Genomic DNA, 21431 nt, shown 5'->3' with positions numbered 1-21431 from the left:
ACCTAATTTTCCAAGCAGCAATTAGTAAGTAAACAAACTGACATTTGACCTCTTTCCTTGAACAGACACAAATGTGTCAAGATAAAAAACAAGATTTAATGTTGTCTTCATTGGTCATTCACTTTCTGAATGAACAGAACACCTGCCCCTTTCCAGCTTAAATTCACTTGCCAGATGGGACCAGCAGAAGCTAAAAATAACTCGCCCTGATAACATTTTGCTCACCAGTAGATTTTTCGAGGCCTGTTAATGGTGAGCCCTCAGAGAAAATATTCCATGCATTAATATGGAGAAAGTCGAGTATGGAAGGGCTGCCGTTTTCATTTACAATGTAGACAGTAGGTACACATTATTTTCCTCTCTATGATCACAGCCCAGGTGCACATTTAGTGACACATCAGCGCCGCTTCCCATCTAGTTTAACACGTTAATTGCTTCGAACGTTCCGCGCCAGTGCAGAACTTTCGAAGAAACGGGCGGGGCCGCGACGGCCAACGGTCGTTCGCAGCACCAGCGAGGTAGTGCTCCCGTCATTTGTAGCACCAGGGAGGTAGTGCTCCCGTCAGCCACGGAATGGGTTAAAGTGGCCTTTCAGGTTAAGGAAAAACAAGCACTGGCAAAGCCAATAGAGCTCACGTACTGACTTTGCCAATACTATTTTCCCCCCAATACCGTTCAGCATGGGTAAAAAAAAGAATGTATTGCCGATGCCGCAACCTGGGGGAGCTGAGAGCACAGAACGAAAGTAATACACATTGTCCCCCGTGTTTCCGTGTATCCGAATAAATTACCCGAGTACAAACAGGACCCAACTGCAGCTCAGACCCGGCGCTTGAGCAGAGCTTCAAGTGAGGAAGTGTGCTGCCTCGGCAGGGCTGGAGATCAAGCATTGGCAAAGTCAACAGCACGCCCCTCTGCGGCCTATTGCTTCAACCAATGCCTTTAGTTCATGCTGTACAGCCTACCGAATAATAAACAAGCATTGGCAAAGCCAACAGGCCTCGCCTCTGCAAGAGCTATTTGCTTTGCCCATGTGTTTTCTCCACGTTGCACAGCAGTGTGTCTGCTGCTCAGCACGGCTATAAGTTAGTAGCGTAAAAGAGAGTGGCGTGGCGTAGAATGGCATGGATTATCATAGAGTAGGGGGCGGCGTAGAGCAGAGTGGAGTAAAGTGTAGTAAAATATAATGGCGTAGAGGGAGTTGCGTTAAGTGGGGTTGTGTAGAATGTCGAAGTGGAGTAGAGGATCGTAGAGTGGCGTAGATTAGAGTAGGGTGGAGTAGTGTGTTGTAGAATAGAATGGAGCAAAGTGCCATGGAGTGGCGAAGAGGGAGTTGTGTTGAGCGCAGCAGAAAGGGGTAGGGTGTCGTAGAGTGCAGAGTGGAGTGTTGTAGACTAGAGTGGCATAGAATGGAGTAGAGTTTAATGGAGCAAAGCATCCGAGGCTAGTATCGTGGACTGTAATGTTGTAGAGTGGAGTATAGCTGCGAGTGCAGTGGTGTAGAGTGCAGCACAGCAGAGTAGAAGTGTAGAGTGGCGCAGGTTAGAGTGGTGCACAGTAGACTGGCGCAGGGTAGAGTGCAGTGATGCAGAGTGCAGTGGTGTAGCGTGGAGAAGTGTGCAGTGGCGTAGAGTACAGTGGCGGTGAGTAGAGTGGCGTACAGTGCAGTAGCGTAGAGTAGATTGTTTGAGAGTAGACTGAAGTGTCGTAGAGTGGAGTGATACAAGGTTGAGTACAGTGGCGTAGAGTACAGAGCCACAGAGTGAAGAGATGCTGAGTAGCGTGTACTGTAACCTGAAAAATGCGAGCAATGTCTAAAGAAAGGGTCGCCGCCACCATTAAAGTGGTCTCGCATTTGCAAGAGTTTGAGCTATTAGCATTAGAAATGACAATGCCTTTTATATATGTGTTGCTTTGAAAAACACATAAAAGGCATTGTCGTTTACAATGGCAATAGCTTCAAATCTTGCAAATGCGAGACCTATTGCATTGAAAATGAAGGGTGCAGGGACGTGAAAAAGCAGAAAACGAGAGACAGACTGGAGGAGAACACAAATGAGAAAGGAGGGAGGGGCAACCAGTGGACATGAGTAAACAACACAAACCCGGGAATGGGGCAAAGATGTGATGCTACGGCCAGAGCTGCTGACCCGGGAACTGGGGAGCCAGGTTTGAGTCTCTGCATCGGCTCAATATCCGGTGATTCTGGGAAAATCACTCAATCCCTTGCCTTAAAAAATATATATAAATAATAATGTGACCTTGTGTAATATAACTGACGCTCATGCAAAAAGCTCTCCAATACCTTCGGGTGAAGTTGGGACTGCAAAAAAAACAAGGCGTGAAACGGTGACCACATATGTCCGCTTCTATGTGGACTGTTTAAAAATAAAGAACAAAAAAATAAAACGCAGGATGTGGCCGAGGTGCACTTGCAAAGACTGTTTGGAGCTAAAGAAAAAAGTAGTTCCCACAAGAGGAGCCGTGGAAGGACACAATTGGGCCATGCTCCATGGCATGGCCATACAGAAGCATTCATTTGAGAGTGACAACGCAGCCAACCAATGGTAAGCAAAGGGCGGGCTGTAAGCCCACTGACAGTAAACAAAATGATGCACAGAGAGAGTACAAGAACTGTTTAGGCCAGATCTAAAAAACAGCCCGCTTTGGCAAGTCCTGCATCTGTAACAATCACCAACCAGAAGCGTCCTTCAATGTTGCTTGGCTTGATGACGTCAGCGGGGGTTGGACAACTACCGTGACATCATTCACTCGACTTCAAATTACGGACCTGATTTAGAGTTTGGCCGAGGGGTTACTCCACCACTGACGCAACAGATATCCTGTCCGCCATATTACAAGTGCATTATTGCCTGGGGCCTTGTCAAACAAGGTCTTAAGCCTCCGCACACAGTACAGACGTCTTCCATTTCACTATCACTGCATAGAGTGCGTACGTTATGTTTAAGGCTCCCTGTTTTCCGTTTTTACGGATTTTTACTGCTAAATACAGACAGAAAACAATGAGTTTTCTGTCTGCATTTATTTTTTAAAGTGAATAAATACAGAAAATTGTGCTTCTTGTGGGTGACTTTTCATGCTGTGTTTGATGAATTATAGGCCAGCAGCTAAGCATATGGACAGCATTGGGAAATTAAAAAAACAGGATGAAATGTATTTAAATAACAGCATTTGTCAACATACACTTATGGTATAATGCTAGTAATTACCAGTGGATGTATTTTTGTGTAATATTTGACAGCTTCAATAGCTAAAACACAACAGACATCAAAGTATGAGTGCGCGTCTATCAGTTAAAGCAATATGGAAGTGTACAGTTTTTCAACTTCATTTATACGCAAAACACAAAATAAATATAGATGAATACAGAGGGAAATCTTGAAAAAATAAATACTATAAAGCCGGGAGCCCTAGTTATGTTACATGGGCTTATATAGCACACCTTATGCCATTAATACAACCTCACAGTGATAACTGCAGGAGTAGAGGAACGTAAAACTCATACGTAGAACATACGCAAGGCAGCAAAGTGACCATACATAGGTTTACCTTACGTGCAGCTGCGGTCAGCGCTCGTCACTGTACTCCGACATTGCTGTGACCTGCAAGAAGGAAATAGAAGAAGGGTGAATTCACTTTTCAGGTAACCCAGACCTCCCAGAATGCTCCTCTTTTCTGCTGGAGCCAAAGTATCATGGTTTACACCTCTCACGCGCACTTATTCCTGGTTCTTCCTTTCTTAACTGAAGAAAAACAAAGCAGTGGGCGGATGAAACACTGGAGGTAATTTCTGCTACTGTTAATTACTCTGGGGCCACAGTCCCATACATCTGACTCAGGGAAGGATCTCAGATTTTTTAAGCCAACAATGACTTTATTAAAAAGATTTAATAGCTTCTATGGAGAAATGTCAGACGGGCCGGTTATAAAGGCCTACCTAGCAATGGTCCCCGCGCAATTTCTATATGGGTCAGAGGTTCTCTTTTTAAGCGGGAACAAATGTTGGGATCAAGAGGAGGGTTTGATCCTGAAAAGCTTGTTCTCGTTGCCAAATTCATCAATGGTACAAGCAGCAAGATTAGAGTTGGGATTTACCTCTTGGGCAATAACCACTAGGATGGCCCTAATATGTTTTTGGCAGCGTCTAGGGACTGGGGAGCCCCCCCAAAAAAAATCTCACAGTGGTGTAGAGAAGAAATTGCCTCTAGTGAGTTATCATGGGCGAAAGAAACAAGAACCTCATTAAGAGAAGCATATGAAGTGTTGGGTCTAGAACTAGGCACGCAATTAGGACACGCCATATTAGGCAAAAAAGAACTACGGTCATTGGGAGCCAACGCGTCCCGTATATGTGATCGAGAGTATCTCCGGCAGAAAACATCGGTCTCCCATATGACCCAAGCATGGGCTTTAGAAGACCAACCGTATCCTTATTTAGACAGGTTACCGAATCACCGTCTAAGACGAGAGGTTTCAAAAGTGAGAATGGGAATAAATCCCTGTTACGTAAATAATAGGGTCAAAAACCTCATGATAAATAATGATGGTAACTGCACTTGTATGCTAGGTACCTCTTGTGACATTTTACATATTTTATTAGGACTGTAGGATGGTTCTTGATATACGAGAGGAGATTTTATGCCCGATATTTAAAAAATACAGGAGTATGAATAGGAAGCAAGCTGCTAACCTCCTAGTGGGAATGACAAATTTGGATATAGCCTGTGCCTTGGGGAAATACATGAGCAGAGTTAGGGCATTCCTCCAGTGTACAGAGTTATACGTGCAAGTAACCCCCCTAACATAAAATGAGATTGCATTTTAATAATATTGTATGCATTGTGTTTGGAAGGTTTGGTTATGTTTGTTTAATACATTGTGATTTTAATAATTAAGGAGGATATTGATTAACAACAAAAGGAGCCGTGTTATCCTCCAGGAAATGGCTATGTGTTGCATTTTTATAATTGTTTTATATTATGTGTTTTTATAAAGTTTTATAAAATGTAAAGTGTATACATTTATGGTTGTAACAAACCAAATAAAGTTTTAATGACTGGACTGAACTGACTTTATTTAACTTTTTCCCATGTTAAAGTGCCTTCGCTTCAATGGCAGTCAATGCACGAAACAAACTGCCCTGATTACTTTTTCACCTTGTCTGCTTTCTGTTCCCAAATATTGGCCTGTATGTTTCCAGGGCATCTTTGTTTGTTCATGATGCCACAACTGACAGAGATCAGAAACAAGCAAATCAGGCTAGCTCACCCAACATGGGGGAGTTTCAAACCACGGCCCCCTCTGTAGGGGGACACAAGCTCTCGACATGTTTCGGCCTCCTGGAATCACACCCGGTGATGGGGAGGGAGCAGGTCGCCTAGTGCAAGGCATGGCTGACCCCTCCTCCTCAGCCAAAGGCCTGGCCTTAGGCAGTACTTCCGGTGCAGGCCAGCGACGCCCCCTGGTGTCCATGGAGATGCACAAATTCACACTGACACATTGCCAGACCAGTGGAGGAGGTGGCTGATTCGCCCCTTAGGGGGTGACCACTAGCCTGCCCTTGCCATGTGGCTCCCCCTTGCCAGGACACCCTATTTCCAGCCCAGGCCTAGCTCTGCCAATGGGGCCCCCTCCAATGGTACCCACGAACCCCGCTTGAACCCAAATAATGCAGAGGGGGTGAAATAATTCGCAGGGTCCACAGAGAAGCCGCCTCTACCAGTTATAGGCGTCCAGGGCCTCACAAACATATACAGACACACGCACCTGGGCAGTGTCACGGGTCACAAGCCCGCCCTCCCCCCACACTCCCGATGCCGAAAAAAAGTAACACATGAAATTGAAGCGCCTACACGGAATTCATGTTCTGGTGTGGCCATGCAACGAATTAAAGTATGAAATATCAGTCATGCTAAAGCCCACACATTGTAAATATCAAGCAGCACAGTTCCTTGGCAGGCTGAGCTCGGTTGCCTAGCGCTCCGAGGCTGCTGCTGGCGGCATGGGGCGCTCTGGGCACCCGTGCCAAGCGGGTGAAGGGGCGAGGGCTGGCTTCCCCCCTCAGCCATCCTTTGTGGCGACGAGACCTCAGCATCCCTGGACCAGCAGCGGTAACCATGGCAACCGCCACCCAGCCAGAGCCGCGGCCTCCAGCAACCAAGCGGCTGAGCAAAGCGCTTTACTACACATGGGGTGGGGTGGGGGGGGGGGGTATCGCAGCCGGGGGGGCGAGGCGCTGTTTCATCAGAGGGTGGGGGCCTTCCTTATTCACAGACACTGGGCGTGCTTCCTTGTTACAGGCAGGGTGGGTGTCCTTTGATACAGGCAGGGTGGGTGTGCTTTGTTACAGGCAGGGTGGGTGTCCTTTGTTACAGGCACGGGTGGGTGTCCTTTGTTACAGGCAGGGTGGGTGTCCTTTGTTACAGGCAGGGTGGGTGTCCTTTGATACAGGCAGGGTGGGTGTCCTTTGATACAGGCAGGGTGGGTGTCCTTTGTTACAGGCACGGGTGGGTGTGCTTTGTTACAGGCAGGGTGGGTGTGCTTTGTTACAGGCACGGGTGGGTGTCCTTTGATACAGGCAGGGTGGGTGTCCTTTGATACAGGCAGGGTGGGTGTCATTTGATACAGGCAGGGTGGGTGTCATTTGATACAGGCAGGGTGGGTGTCCTTTGATACAGGCAGGGTGGGTGTCCTTTGATACAGGCAGGGTGGGTGTCATTTGATACAGGCAGGGTGGGTGTCCTTTGATACAGGCAGGGTGGGTGCCTTTGATACAGGCAGGGTGGGTGTCCTTTGATACAGGCAGGGTGGGTGTCCTTTGATACAGGCAGGGTGGGTGCCTTTGATACAGGCAGGGTGGGTGTGCTTTGTTACAGGCAGGGTGGGGTGTGCTTTGTTACAGGCAGGGTGGGGTGTGCTTTGTTACAGGCAGGGTGGGGTGTGCTTTGTTACAGGCAGGGTGGGTGTCCTTTGTTACAGGCACGGGTGGGTGTGCTTTGTTACAGGCAGGGTGGGTGTGCTTTGTTACAGGCACGGGTGGGTGTCCTTTGATACAGGCAGGGTGGGTGTCCTTTGATACAGGCAGGGTGGGTGTCATTTGATACAGGCAGGGTGGGTGTCATTTGATACAGGCAGGGTGGGTGTCCTTTGATACAGGCAGGGTGGGTGTCCTTTGATACAGGCAGGGTGGGTGCCTTTGATACAGGCAGGGTGGGTGTCCTTTGATACAGGCAGGGTGGGTGTCCTTTGATACAGGCAGGGTGGGTGTCCTTTGATACAGGCAGGGTGGGTGTCCTTTGATACAGGCAGGGTGGGTGTCCTTTGATACAGGCAGGGTGGGTGTCCTTTGATACAGGCAGGGTGGGTGTCCTTTGATACAGGCAGGGTGGGTGTCCTTTGATACAGGCAGGGTGGGTGTCCTTTGATACAGGCAGGGTGGGTGTCCTTTGATACAGGCAGGGTGGGTGTCCTTTGATACAGGCAGGGTGGGTGTGCTTCGTTACAGGCAGGGTGGGTGTCCTTTGTTACAGGCAAGGGTGGGTGTCCTTTGTTACAGGCAGGGTGGGTGTGCTTTGTTACAGGCAGGGTGGGTGTTCTTTGTTACAGGCAGGGTGGGTGTCCTTTGTTACAGGCAGGGTGGGTGTCCTTTGTTACAGGCAGGGTGGGTGGGCTTCCTCACCACAGGAAAATTATAAGCGTTCTGCAGTTCCAATTAAACATGTTATTCACCCCCAAATGATGGTGATTTCGCCGGGAAACACGGGAATGCCATAACACAGTTTTATTTTGTATCTCCCATAGAAATACAAAGTGTGTAAAACAGACAATGTTGCAATTTGCAGAAAATACACCCACAAGTAGACAGTTTGTGTTTAAAAACAGGTTTTTTTTAAGTCTCTTCATGCAAGTTATGTTTTGAGAGTCGCCTTTAGTTTCGGCTTCACCTGTGTGCCCTGGATCGGGCATTCACAAGGACATCCTTGCTTTACAAATGAATTCTGCAGTATTATAAAATCAATATTTTATTGTATTTGCCTCAGTAGAAGACACTTAGGATTCAAGACCTCACATTTTTAGCTCGAGCCTGGGCAGCGCATGCGCTGCTCTGCGAGCCATGCTGTATGAGAGTATGGAATAGAAGCCCCGCCCATATTTGTCATTGGCTTGTGTCATTGTCCTTCGTAAATGCTGGCTTCTGATTCATTAATCGGCTTGGTAGTCCCACCTTCGTACCGCCTTGTCTTCATTTGTAACCTCCCATGAGGACCGGCCCTTTTACTTCAGTTGTTACATGGTATGTCTTTTTTAATCTGTAAGCACTATTTTATTTAAATAATTCCGACGTGCTTTCCTGCAACATTCAGCGCGCCATGCGCGCTTTCACTTTCTAAGCAGCCCGGGACAATGGCGGCCGCTTCTTTGAATAGGTCTCACATTTACAAGAGTTTGAACTATTGGCATTGTATATTTGTTTATTTAGTGTTTTATAGAGACCGAACCAGACCCATGAGGGTATCAGAGCGCTTTACAGAACTAACAGGTAGGATACAAGGGCATAGGGGGGGAGGGGAGGGGGGGGGGAAGTAAAAGAGAAAGGGACGGGTGGATACAGCATATGGTAGAACAAACAATCATAATATCCGGATACATTTAGGGGTACGATCAAATCGATACATTAAGCTAGAGAAGCGGTCTCAACACCCAGGGTGTTTGTTCGGAACTGCCGGGTGGGTATCATAAGGAGAAAATGCCCCGGGATAATGCCATAACGATATGCGAAGCTAGGTTACGGAGGTGAGCGTCAGGAGAGCAATTTGCCCATTAGGAAAGTTTTGGCCTCTTTTTTTAAGTGAGCTAGAGACGGTATTCTTCTGATAGCAGGTGGAAGTGAGTTCCATATTCTTGGGGCAGCCCCAGAGATGGCCCACTTATACGGTTTTTTTTTCCTGACACGTGCAGGTTGGAGCAAAAGGTCTCTGGCAGACCGGGAGTTTCTGGCTCCTCCAGATATCGCGAGTTTCTGGGCGAGAAAAGCAGGGGACTTAGAATAAAGGGCCTTGTCGGTGAATCAAGCCAGCTTGAATTGGATTCTGGCCTCAAGAGGAAGCCAGTTCAGAGCTTTAAGGTGGGGTGAGATATGGTCATTTACAATGCCAATATCTTAAACTCTCGCAAATGCGAGACCTATTGCATTGCAAACGCTTCTTTAAAAAGTTGCAAGGCATTTCAAACTTTTTTTAAACTCTTACAGTATTACCGCATGTGGTAAAATTGAATCTGGTATTACCGGTAACAGGGTATCGGGATTACTAAATTACAATATAACCAGGGATTACAAATTACACCACCTACTTCAACATACGCACGCCTGTATTCTGGGCCATTTTGCAGGGGCAAAGACCGACAAATTTGAGTGGAGAGTTTCTCCCCGGAAATGATGGGGGTATTACCGCTGTATACAGGGGACCCACGTTACCACTGGAGCCCACTCACCAGGGGACCCCAGCTATCCTCTTGAAATAACTGCTGCATTGAAAGCAGTGCTTGTGACGCAACTATCAGTGTGCATGAATGGTGAATCAAACCCTTCACAACAAAGAAAGAATCATTCATTCCGCCCAGCTCGATTTACATTGAAGAACTATAGGGTTTTGTTTCCAGCTGCAGACAAAAGCTCTTCGCCCAGTCCATCACTTGGGACGTTTGAAGCATCTGGACAAAACCGCAACCTTTTAGACACTTAAAGACAGCAGTAAGTAGCTAAGGGATCAGGTCACTGCTCAGGTGTGGCGCTGCAACCCGTGTGCATCGTTTTTCATAACTTTTGATCCGTTTGAACCGGGACCAACAATATTTTTATGGAAAATTGTAAATTATACTGCAGCTGGAGGATGGCACAGCAGGCCTGGCGCATTCATTTATAGAGTAAATGCTGCTGCTGCTGAATCGCGTCATTTCAGTGGCCGCGCGTAGTGCGAAATCAGAAGATTTCTTGTAGGTAACATGTTGTAATCCTGAGAGCAAAGACAAAAATTACAATAAAAATAAAAATAAATTTCCACTATTACCTCTATGTAATAGCATCAATCAGGAAGGAGGGATATACCAGTGACTACCTCTGAGCATAATGCACAAGAATAGAATCAAGGCAGGGCAAACGCAGCTTTTATCCTTTCAGGGTAGATAAAATGAGTAACATGATTGGTAATGGTAGCAACGTTTGTTAAAGCTTGTGAAACGCAAAGATTATGGGAAAAAGAACATAGCTACTTGTGTTTGTGTACGGCTAATATGTCTGAATCGTTTGGTGTGTGGCTACCAGCCGCCACTTTCTACTTTCCTGTACGCACTAGTACTTTAACACAAATGATGTAACAAAAGATTTAGTGCCTTGAAACAATGAGTGCCAAGTGAACCTCATGAGGAGCTGGAAGGGGTCACGGGTCTACGGGTCTGCGGTTCTCATTGCAAATCGTAGGGGACAAGTAGAGACTCTCAGTCAATCATATCCAGCAGGGTCTCGTGACTAATCACACTGGATAAGTAGAGCCTCATAGTTAATCATATAAGTAGTGTCTCATGGTAAATCGTATCTGATAGTGTCTCATGATAACTCGTATCGGATAAGTAGCATCTCATGCTCATACGTATCGCATAAGTAGCATCTCATGTTCAATTGTATCAGAGAAGCAGCATCTCATGCTCAATTGTATCAGAGAAGCAGCATCTCATGCTCAATTGTATCGGAGAAGCAGCATCTCATGCTCAATTGTATCAGAGAAGCAGCATCTCATGCTCAATTGTATCAGAGAAGCAGCATCTCATGCTCAATTGTATCAGAGAAGCAGCATCTCATGCTCAATTGTATCGGAGAAGCAGCATCTCATGCTCAATTGTATCAGAGAAGCAGCATCTCATGCTCAATTGTATCAGAGAAGCAGCATCTCATGCTCAATTGTATCGGAGAAGCAGCATCTCATGCTCAATTGTATCGGACAAGCAGCATCTCATGCTCAATCGTAACGGATAAGTCGAATCTCATGGTCAATCGTGTCAGATAAGTAGCATCTCATGCTCTATCATATTGGATAAGCAGCATCTCATGGTTAATCGTGTCAGATAAGTAGCATCTCATGCTCAATCGTATCGGATAAGTGGCATCTCATGGTCAATTGTATCTGAAAAGTAGCATCTCATGCTCATTTGTATCAGAGAAGCACCATCTCATGCTCAATTGTATCGGACAAGCAGCATCTCATGCTCAATTGTATCAGAGAAGCAGCATCTCATGGTCAATCCTATTGGATAAGTAGCATCTCATGTTCAATTGTATCAGAGAAGCAGCATCTCATGCTCAATTGTATCGGACAAGCAGCATCTCATGCTCAATCGTAACGGATAAGTCGAATCTCATGGTCAATCGTGTCAGATAAGTAGCATCTCATTCTCTATCGTATTGGATAAGCAGCATCTCATGGTCAATCGTGTCAGATAAGTAGCATCTCATGCTCAATCGTATCGGATAAGTGGCATCTCATGGTCAATTGTATCTGAAAAGTAGCATCACATGCTCATTTGTATCGGAGAAGCAGCATCTCATGCTCAATCGTAACGGTTAATTCGCATCTCATGGTCCATCGTATCAGATAAGTAGCATCTCGTGGTCAATCGCATTCGGAGAAGCAGCATCTCAAGGTCAATCGTATCAGATAAGTAGCATCTCGTGGTCAATCGTACTGGATAAGCAGCATCTCATGGTCAATCGTGTCGAATAACTAGCATCTCATGCTCAATTGTATCGGATAAGTAGCATGTCATAGTCAATCGTATTGGATAAGCAGCATCTCATGGTCAATCGTGTCGAATAAGTAGCATCTCATGCTCAATCGTATTGGATAAGTAGCATCTCATGCTCAATCGTATTGGATAAGTAGCATCTCATGCTCAATCGTATTGGATAAGTAGCATCTCATGCTCAATCGTATTGGATAAGTAGCATCTCATGCTCAATCGTATTGGATAAGTAGCATCTCATGCTCAATTGTATCGGATAAGTAGCATGTCATAGTCAATCGTATTGGATAAGCAGCATCTCATGGTCAATCGTGTCGAATAAGTAGCATCTCATGCTCAATCGTATCGGATAAGTAGCATCTCATGCTCAATCGTATTGGATAAGTAGCATCTCATGCTCAATCGTATTGGATAAGTAGCATCTCATGCTCAATCGTATTGGATAAGTAGCATCTCATGCTCAATCGTATTGGATAAGTAGCATCTCATGCTCAATCGTATTGGATAAGTAGCATCTCATGCTCAATCGTATTGGATAAGTAGCATCTCATGCTCAATCGTATTGGATAAGTAGCATCTCATGCTCAATTGTATCGGATAAGTAGCATGTCATAGTCAATCGTATTGGATAAGTAGCATCTCATGGTCAATCGTGTCGAATAAGTAGCATGTCATGGTCAATCGTGTCGAATAAGTAGCATCTCATGGTCAATCGTGTCGAATAAGTAGCATGTCATAGTCAATCGTAAAGGTTATGTGGACTGCAGTGAGGCCATTCGACAGTAAACGAGAAAACGGGCGTTAACTGTGGCAAACATTTGTGAAGCAGTTGTAACAAAATAAGAGACTTCCCTGCTCGCTGCAGGGCCGAACGCGATCAATAAAATAAATATTTGGTTTGTTAAAAAAATACCACTCCGGTCCATGGGTCTGGATTTGACAAAAAATGTTAATTTCCTGCTGCACAATTCATCCAAAACTGCCACAATATGCGGGGGAATAAAAAAAACCTTTAAAGGTGATTTCCACTTGTAAATGTTTCAAACGAAAGTGTAACTCCTATCGTTTGAGAACTGCATTTATTTTTATCAATTATTAAATATGAATAGTCGGTTACATTTTGAATAGATAAAAAAGGCAAAGCAGTATGAATTTGAACCCGAATACACTTATATATTTCAAAACATAAATGCAGCTATGTGTGCACGGATATTAAGCTGTAATAGTTTATAATTCCACAGCCCTCGCACGAGACTACACCCCTCACGGAAAGAAGGTCCCTGCACTGGCCGCCTCGGGTCAACGCCGAATGACCTTCCAGAAGGCCAGCATCAAGGTCAGAAGTCTGCAAGGGGAGGTTCAGGCTACCTACCCATCACCCCCTCTCTCTGGGGTCAAAGGTCACTGTAACTGGCTCCCCCGAGATCAGACTAACTCCCCATGGCAGGGGCCCATTCGCCGTCCAAGCATAGCTGCAGGAACAACGTCACTGCCAAGGCGGGCATCTCTCAAAGACGCACAACAACCACCGACACGTTTCGCCCACTTCTGGGGTTGTCCGTGGGACGCTCTTGGGCTGTCCTGAAGGACGTTAACCTGGCTGGCGGGGACCAGTGTATTTTCCTGCTCGGTGGATCTTGGAAGCCACAGTGCCCTGATGCACCCTGGAGGGGGTAACTTCGGGGAATGTGTTTCTAGGCACATCACAAGTTGGACGTTTTTACCCGACATTTCCTTGTTAAGTAACGCATAAAAAGAACTCCAACCGCAGCCTTACAGCTTCTTATCACCTTTGAGAGATGAAAGTCTGTGTCGGCCCTACTGGGTTTTAGAACTACCACTCGCAGGTGCACTGACCCACCGAGTTATCTTACTGGGCGCTATCCTGAGAGGGCGGGACGCGGTGCACAGCGGCTTCTAGGCGCATGACCGCACCTACATAATGGACACACCCCACCCTCTCAGTTCCACTCATCTCTACCCCAGCCTCGTCGCTGACACACCTGCCCCTGGGGGCCCAGACTCACCCCAAGAGTAGACAACACCCCCCCATCCTCCACTGAGCCCCAAACCCCCGCCGACCTGTTACAGCGGCCCAGGGATGGACGTCCGAAACTGCCGCAGACACAGCTCACTAAGTCCTAAAAAACATCTTTCTTTTATGCACTCACAGTGCCTCGACGCGCCTAGAAGCGCTTTAGTCCGCGGGCACCTCCAACTAACCAATCCCCGCCCGTGCAGGCGAAACACACCGAGCAGGCCGGCTGTTACTCTCAAAGCAGCTGATATATTTTCACATACATTAAAGCCAGTAACTGTTCTAGGTTTGTCTTTTAAATTACTTTTTTTAAAGCTATTTGATGCATAAAATGAATCTTACTATGTTGTATTGTTTACACTTCTTTCGAATGTAAAACGTTTTATTGAGGCTACTACAAGGTTCCAAATTATGAAATCGCCACTTTGCAGGAGGTGGCCCCTCCCTGGACCCGCAGGCGGGGGCGAGGGTCATTCCGGACAGACCGGTGCTGTCCGTGTGTCTGTCTGCCCAAGAGCCATGGGCGGACAGACGCCACCCCTTGACCCTCCCAGAGCAGGGAGGGTCACTCAGGGCACGAGATGGACGCGAAACTAAACCCCGCCTGGAGCCACCAACTGACAAGAGCAGTGACAAGCAGCTGCCAGGAAAAACAAGCACTGGTAACGACAAGAGATGCAGCGTGCACATGAAAGGGCCTCTCCAGCCATTGATGGGTTTAGGCACTTAAGACACTCACAGGCATGTAGACATTCACCCCCGCACGTTGGCATCCATTCATTCACCCACTGGTTCATTCTTGCATCAATTCACTTCCACAACTACCATAAAACACACAAACACTGAACAACACGCGCATGGCGGGCAGTATTCAACCTGGACCCACTGTACTGCACATAAGCTTTTCCACAAGGCAATCATCAGCTATACCATAAGATGTGCACAATTACATTTATCAAAACAATAAGACCTAATTAGGTTTATCATTATGGAAATCTTTTATCCCCACGGTCTTATCAAAATAAACCAAAAAGACCCACAGCCTCTACCGTAGGGATCACACCATTACCAACACAGGCCGACTGAAGAGCGCGGACACTGGCGACCGCCATGTACACACGTATAACATTACAAATGCATACAAAATCACAGACGACAAAACAATGTACAAGCCCCTCAAACAGCCACCAAGAGTCCTCATAGTGTCAGAGCGGACCGACAGCAAAACCCGCGCCTACTGCGCTAACAGGATGTACGTTGTTACAATGCATGCTTTTATGACGCAGGTTTTTCAACGCAAGTCGTTACAGCGACTTGCGTTGGGGGGTGCTGGATGGTGAATAGTTTAATTTACTATTCCAACTCCAGTCCCCGTGGATAGTAGGGAAGGTGTTGGATAGTAAATTAAACTATTACCTATCCTAGAGCGCCCCCCCTAGCGCAATTCGTTGTAATGACTTGCATTGAAAAACCTGCGTTGTAAAGGCACTGCGTGGTAAAAGTTGCGTCGTAAAGGACGTTTCCCACGCTAACATGTGAGATTTCAAGTAACAAAACACCCGTCTACAGCCCGAAACAAAGTGTGATATCAAAGCAGAGGTCAAGGCCTACTGGCTTTAACAAATCACTTTTCACAGTAAACAAGCCAGGCTACTGCCTTTGTCAGAACTTTTAAGAATGCACAGATCACCCACAGCAAAGGAGCTAACATTTCCAAGTCTGCCAATCAGGCCAGTAGCCTTTATTATTGGCCTTTCACTGTAAACAACACATGTCTACAATATTAACCCCTCCCATGCTCGTGACGAAACCGTTCCGTCACGAGCCTCGGGTGGGCTGTACTGGTGACGGAACGGTTCCGTCACGGCCCACTCGCCGCGCCTGCGCTGAGCGTTCTAAAGAGCGGGCGGGCCGTGACGGAACCGTTCCGTCATAAGCCCAGCGCACCCGAGCCTCGTGACGGGGCGGTTCCGTCACGAGCACGGGAGCGCTGCGCGGCCCCGCCTCCCCCTTAGCGCTGCGGCGGAATAGCCGCCGCAGCGAAGGGGTTAAGAGTAATATTCCGACAAGGTATACCGTTATAAAATTACAAATATGCACAAAATTACTGTTAGCAAAGCAAAATACGGTCTCTCTTAATACAGCCGAACAAGAATTATCACAGAGCAAATCTTTAAGCTACACAGTTTGTCATAGGGGAGGTAATCAACTCCAAAACCACTGCAATCCATAAGATTTCAGGCAACAAACGACTACTCGGCAGGATTGAATACAGAATGAATAGCAAGCCACCTTTAAATGCCTGTAGACTGTAACATATGCTTTTCAGAATAAATGTTTCAGGCCTACGGGCTTTGTCATAACATTCCAACACAAGCTTAGATCTTTAATAATAATAATAATCCACATCTGTAAAGAGCGAACAATCACCCGTCGGCGCTGAGGGCCGTCAGGAAGATTAAGCAAGCTATTGCCCAGAGTCACATGGTGCTGAGCTAACCTGCCGCCAGAGCCGGGATCGAACCGTGAACCACAGATTCCAGCGTCAGTCGCCCTGGCCGCAGCGCCACACCTCTCCCATCTTTGGCTTGCACACACAGAGCGGATACACTGTGCATAGCTTTCCCACAAAGCAAACATTTCAAGAACTCTTTTTCGGTGGAAGCATACAAATTCTTCCCAATCAAATGCAGTACTCAAGACCACCAACATGTGGGCGGCGCCTCAGCCCTCACTAGCAAGCTGACAAAAAAAGACGGAGAGCAGAGCCACGAGAAGTATTATTCAAAATGAGAGTTTTGAAACATGAACTGAGAAACATTCCTGTCCCGCCCTGTTGACAACGCTATTAGTGAACTTAGCGGCAAGCCTTTAATCAGGCGTCACCTATATGCGGCCTAGATGCTTACTATAGAAAGGGCGGCATTACAGGCTAATAATTCAGACCAGAGGGGTGTTTTTAGAACACACCTTCCTACATCACCTATTTAAAGGTGTTTGCATATATGATAATGAAGGAAAAGGAGACGGCAAAATAAAATATTTGTCTAGAATCACATTGTTTTGTTAGTTTTACAAAGCGCAAACCTTACCTAAGAACATAACAGCAAACAGACAAAGACTGTTCAGGACCACTGCAATTATGCAATTGTGCGGCCGCAACTTTATTTTTAACATAATTACAGGTTTGACGCGTTTGCCTCATAATCCACCATAGTTTCTAGCTCAAGCCGTTCAAAAGTTACCAAAAACTCTGCAAAACCTGTTGCTGAACAGTGGAAGACCCTTCGCCAAGAATACTATAAAAATATATGCGGCGTTGCACCACATGTTTTTTGCCTTTATAGCGGCATAATTTACTCAACTCTGCCGCATAATTTCGGACAGCAATCAACCCTCCCTCCAAGCATGTCAAAATCTCAGCCTAGATCAAACACGTCAAGCTATCTTGGCTGTAAAATCTGGGTCTCCTTTCGTTCCCTGCCCCCCTCTGATCTTACATAACCTGATGGACTTGGTCAACCCAGTCATCCACAGTATAATAAATACTTGAATGTCCACAGGGGAGGTACCTAGTGAGTGGAAACTAGCAGTAGTTAGACCCCTGCAAAAGAAACAGCTTGCTGATCCTAACACCCTTTCAAATCTTCACCCCATTTTCCTTCTCCCTTGCCGGAGTAAGATCGCAGGAAAACCGGTCAATTCACAACTCACGACCTACCTCGAAGGAACTCATTTTACACCCAAACCAATCAGGTTTCAGATCGCAGCACTCGACTGAATCTACCCTTTTATTCACGGCTGAATCCCTAAAAGCTGCCCTTGACCAGGGGAAACACGCCGTGTTAGTCCTTTTGGACCTATCGGCGGCCTTCGACACGGTCTCACATGACATCCTCCTAGACCGACTCGAATCCTATGGCATCTCCCATCTTGCGCTGCCCTGGTTAAGGTCGTTCCTCCAAAACCGAAGGCAAGTCATTACCCGTGGGCAAAATCAATCAGCAGAAAAACCTCTGCTCTCCGGGGTCCCACCAGGTTCCATCCTCAGCCCAGTTCTTTTTAATGCTTATATGGCCCCGCTAATCAGGTTCATTTCATCCTATAACATCGAGACCAGCTCATACGCGGATGACACCCAGCTGGAATTGGTCCTAGACAAAAACACTACACTGGCTGAGGAAACCCTCTGCCACTGCCTCACAGCTGTTTCCCACTGGATGAAGACAAACCACCTGAGATGCAATTCTGAAAAAACAGAAATCATGCCCTTAGGGAAGAGTAACAACTTCTGCTCCAGTCAATGGTGACCAGCTGTTGCCCCCTCTCCTCCCAATACTGTAACAGCCGCCAAAAACGTGGGGGTCAGATTCGATTCTGCATGGTCTTTCCATCAACAGGCGCTACCTGTAGCCGGCACCTGCTTTCACTTAATCAAATCACTAAAAAACGTTTTTTGATCTACTTCCGCTTTCGACAAGGCAGATGGTTGCTACAGCTTTGATCACTTCTAGACTGGATGATTGCAACAGCCTTTATGCAGGAACTAATAAAATCAGTCCTTTGTAAACTTCAGATGGTTCAACACGCTGCAGCAAGATTAGTGCTCAAATGGCCCAGGAAATACTCCGCATCAGCCGCTCTTAATACACCAAAACACACAAGATGATTGACGGAATGTTGCACAATGGCAAATCATTCACCCCCAGTCACAGATCTGAGTTTAATCCATCGTTATTTTGCTCACCAAGCCACCCCAGTTCAGACATGGCCATATGCAAATCAGTCTTGACCCTGTGCCTCATGGGAACAGTCCAGCCAAGCCATGTCTTCCCTGGACCGGAAACAAGCTTCCGAGGACCGGTTTCTGGCTATCAGCCGTCTTCAGCCAGGCTTGCTTGACTCCAGTGGCGTAGTGAGCTCGGGACCTACGTCTGGGCATACCCTTCCCACACGGGGTGAACAGCAAAACACACAAGATGATGGACGGAATGTTGCACATTGGCAAAACATGGATGGATGGATGGATTAAACCCAATTCTGTGACTGGGGGTGAATGTTTTGCCAATGTGCAACATTCCGTCTATAATCTTGTGTGTTTTGCTGTTCGCCCTTAATACACTACACCAGCTTCCTGTCCACAAAAGAATATTATTCAAACTTTTAATAATCACTTTTAGAAGCTTTCACTCCTCTGGCCCCCACTATATTCGATCTAGGTTTACCCACTATGTACCTTGTCGCAAGCTTCGATCTTCTAACTCAAATTTCTTAAAACCCCCAACCTTCAAATGTATTTCCAAAGGAGGGAAATCCACTGCAGTCTTAGGCACAAAGGTTTGGAACCAACTCCCTTGTAACCTCCGCCTCATCCAGTCAGAAACCCTTTTTAGGAAGTCCCTAAAAACCTGGATCTTCCCCTCTTCTGATGCCCGATGTAGAGCCTTGATATAGCGCTTTCAATCCTGTTTCTCAGTAGCTGTTGCTCCAGACCTGCATCTCAATCATCTATAGCGCCCTGATGCTCCTCGGAGCGACAGCTGCGCTTTATAAATACCACCTAAACACAACATAACGAGCCAAGCCAAAAGTGCCCCTCCAAACCTCTAAATAACTAAGTCCCCCCTCCATACCAATGGGCACGGAGGACCAAAGGGGGTGCACAGGGCCTGTGCTTTCCCTGGGAGACCGACCCGCCCCTTCAGAGAAAATCAGCATTTACAATGCCAAATAGGCCTCGCCTATGCAACAGCTATTGGGTTTGGCAATGTGTCTTAGCCGTGTTGTACACCAGCGTGGCGGCTGTTCAGCATGGCTAAACGATAGTGGCATAGAGGAGAGTGGGGTGGAGTAGAGTAGGGTGGTTTAGAGTAGAGTGTTGTGGCGTGGAGCGTTGCATATTGGAGTAGCATAGAGTGGAGTGACATACAGTGGACTGGTGTAGTGTGTAGTGGCATAGAGCGTTGCACAGTAGAGTGGTGTAGAGTGCAGAGGTGAAGACCACAGCGGCATAGAGTGCAGTGCCATAGAATTCAGTGGCGCAGATTAGAGTGCTGCAGAGTAAAGTGCAATGGCGTAGAGTGCAGTGGAGAAGAGTACAACAAACATGAGTGCAGAGGCGTAGAGTGGTGCAGAGTAAAGTGGTGCAAAGTAGAATATAGTGCCGTAGACTGCAGTTACATAGAGTGCAGTGGGGTAGAGTTGAGTGCTGTGTAGCTTGGGGTGGCGTAGAGTGCATTGGTATAGAATGCAGTAGTGAAGAGTATAGCGGCGTAGAGTGCCGTACTGCAGAGCAGAGTGTCCTAAACTGCAGTGGTGTAGAGTGGACTTGTGCAGAGCAAGTGCACTCTACTTACTTTATGCCACGTAAAGTAGAATGCACTGGTGTAGAGTATTTAAAGTACAGTGGTAGAGTGCAGGGGCGTACAATGCAGAATCATAGAATGCTGTGGTGCAGATTAGAGTGGTGCATAATAGTGTCCAGTGATGCACAGTAGAGTGTAATGGCGTAAAGCACGGTCCATTGATATAAAAAAATTCATCCTTTATGGGTCCTGTGCCCTCAGCCAACACGAGTTTCGTCGAAGGGCGTCTTGCCCAACAACTTTGTCAGGACTTATAAATCAGGCACCTATCTTTCTTATGTCCTGCGACACTCAAAGCCACAACACAATCTCATGCCCAGTAAGTAATCCAAATATCCTTAGTGTATGTATACCACAATTAAAACCGCAACCCGGCCATGCGGGAAATACGTGTGTACACTTGACTGTGTTATTATACAGGCCGTATCGTAAATAAAACCGCACTGAGTGCGTGCGAGTACACTTCATATTATGACACCGGTTACCTGGGTGCACATGCGAGGATGCTCGCACATATCAAGTGCGGTTTCACTTACGATACGGCCCTCCGCGATATGAAGGGCCCTGACGAAGCCGTGGGGCAAGACATCTATGCACGAAACACGTGTTGGCTGAGGGCACAGGACAAATAAAGAATACATTTTTGATACCAACGGGCTTGGGAATCTGGAGAATACTTGTTAAAATTGTGCATTTAACAAATCGACAAAGAATGCAGTGGAGTAGAGTGCAGTGTTGCAAAGTGGCGTAGTGTGGAGTATGCAAGGTGTGCTCGCACACAAACTACAGACAGCACATATTCAATTGAAATGACCTTTGCATTTGCACAGACACACAGATTTAATAATAAAAATAGACAGCGCATAAACAGTAATGTGTGAAAATGGCATCACCTTGAGCATCGATTTGTTTTGATCATAATAAAATATTTGTTTCCAGCACACTTCAGAATCAACAAAAAATATGCTTTATTTGTTAGTTCCTAATTCTGATAGATTCTGAAATACCTGTACAGTTCATTTAAATGTTGTTGTGTACTAGAAATAAAACCTTTCCCACACCCAGTATCCAGCAACGTTGTCACATATATCCTCCCACTTTGAAGTCAGAGAAAGAAAAGTAAACACCAAGCTCCCTCGGAGGACGTAGCCTGACATTTGACCTCTGTCTTTGAACGCACAGCAAATGTGACAAGATAAGAACATGATTTACAG

The 21431-nt window shown here is 46.4% G+C and overlaps 1 protein-coding gene across 2 annotated transcripts in view; it reads right to left on the bottom strand.

Annotated features, from left to right (window-relative positions):
- TNK2 (tyrosine kinase non receptor 2) overlaps positions 1-21431 on the bottom strand; it is a 394078-nt gene that overhangs the window by 351746 nt on the left and 20901 nt on the right. For both annotated transcript variants that reach the window (XM_078667996.1, XM_078667997.1), the window contains exon 2: positions 3571-3623. The gene's annotated coding sequence lies outside the window, so the exon portion shown is untranslated. The remainder of the gene's footprint in view (positions 1-3570; positions 3624-21431) is intronic.

The sequence above is a fragment of the Lissotriton helveticus genome, chromosome 11 (assembly GCF_964261635.1).
Source record: "Lissotriton helveticus chromosome 11, aLisHel1.1, whole genome shotgun sequence".
Classification (NCBI taxonomy): domain Eukaryota; kingdom Metazoa; phylum Chordata; class Amphibia; order Caudata; family Salamandridae; genus Lissotriton; species Lissotriton helveticus.
The sequence above is the reverse complement of the archived record's forward strand: the minus strand, read 5'-3'. Positions and strand labels throughout refer to the sequence as shown.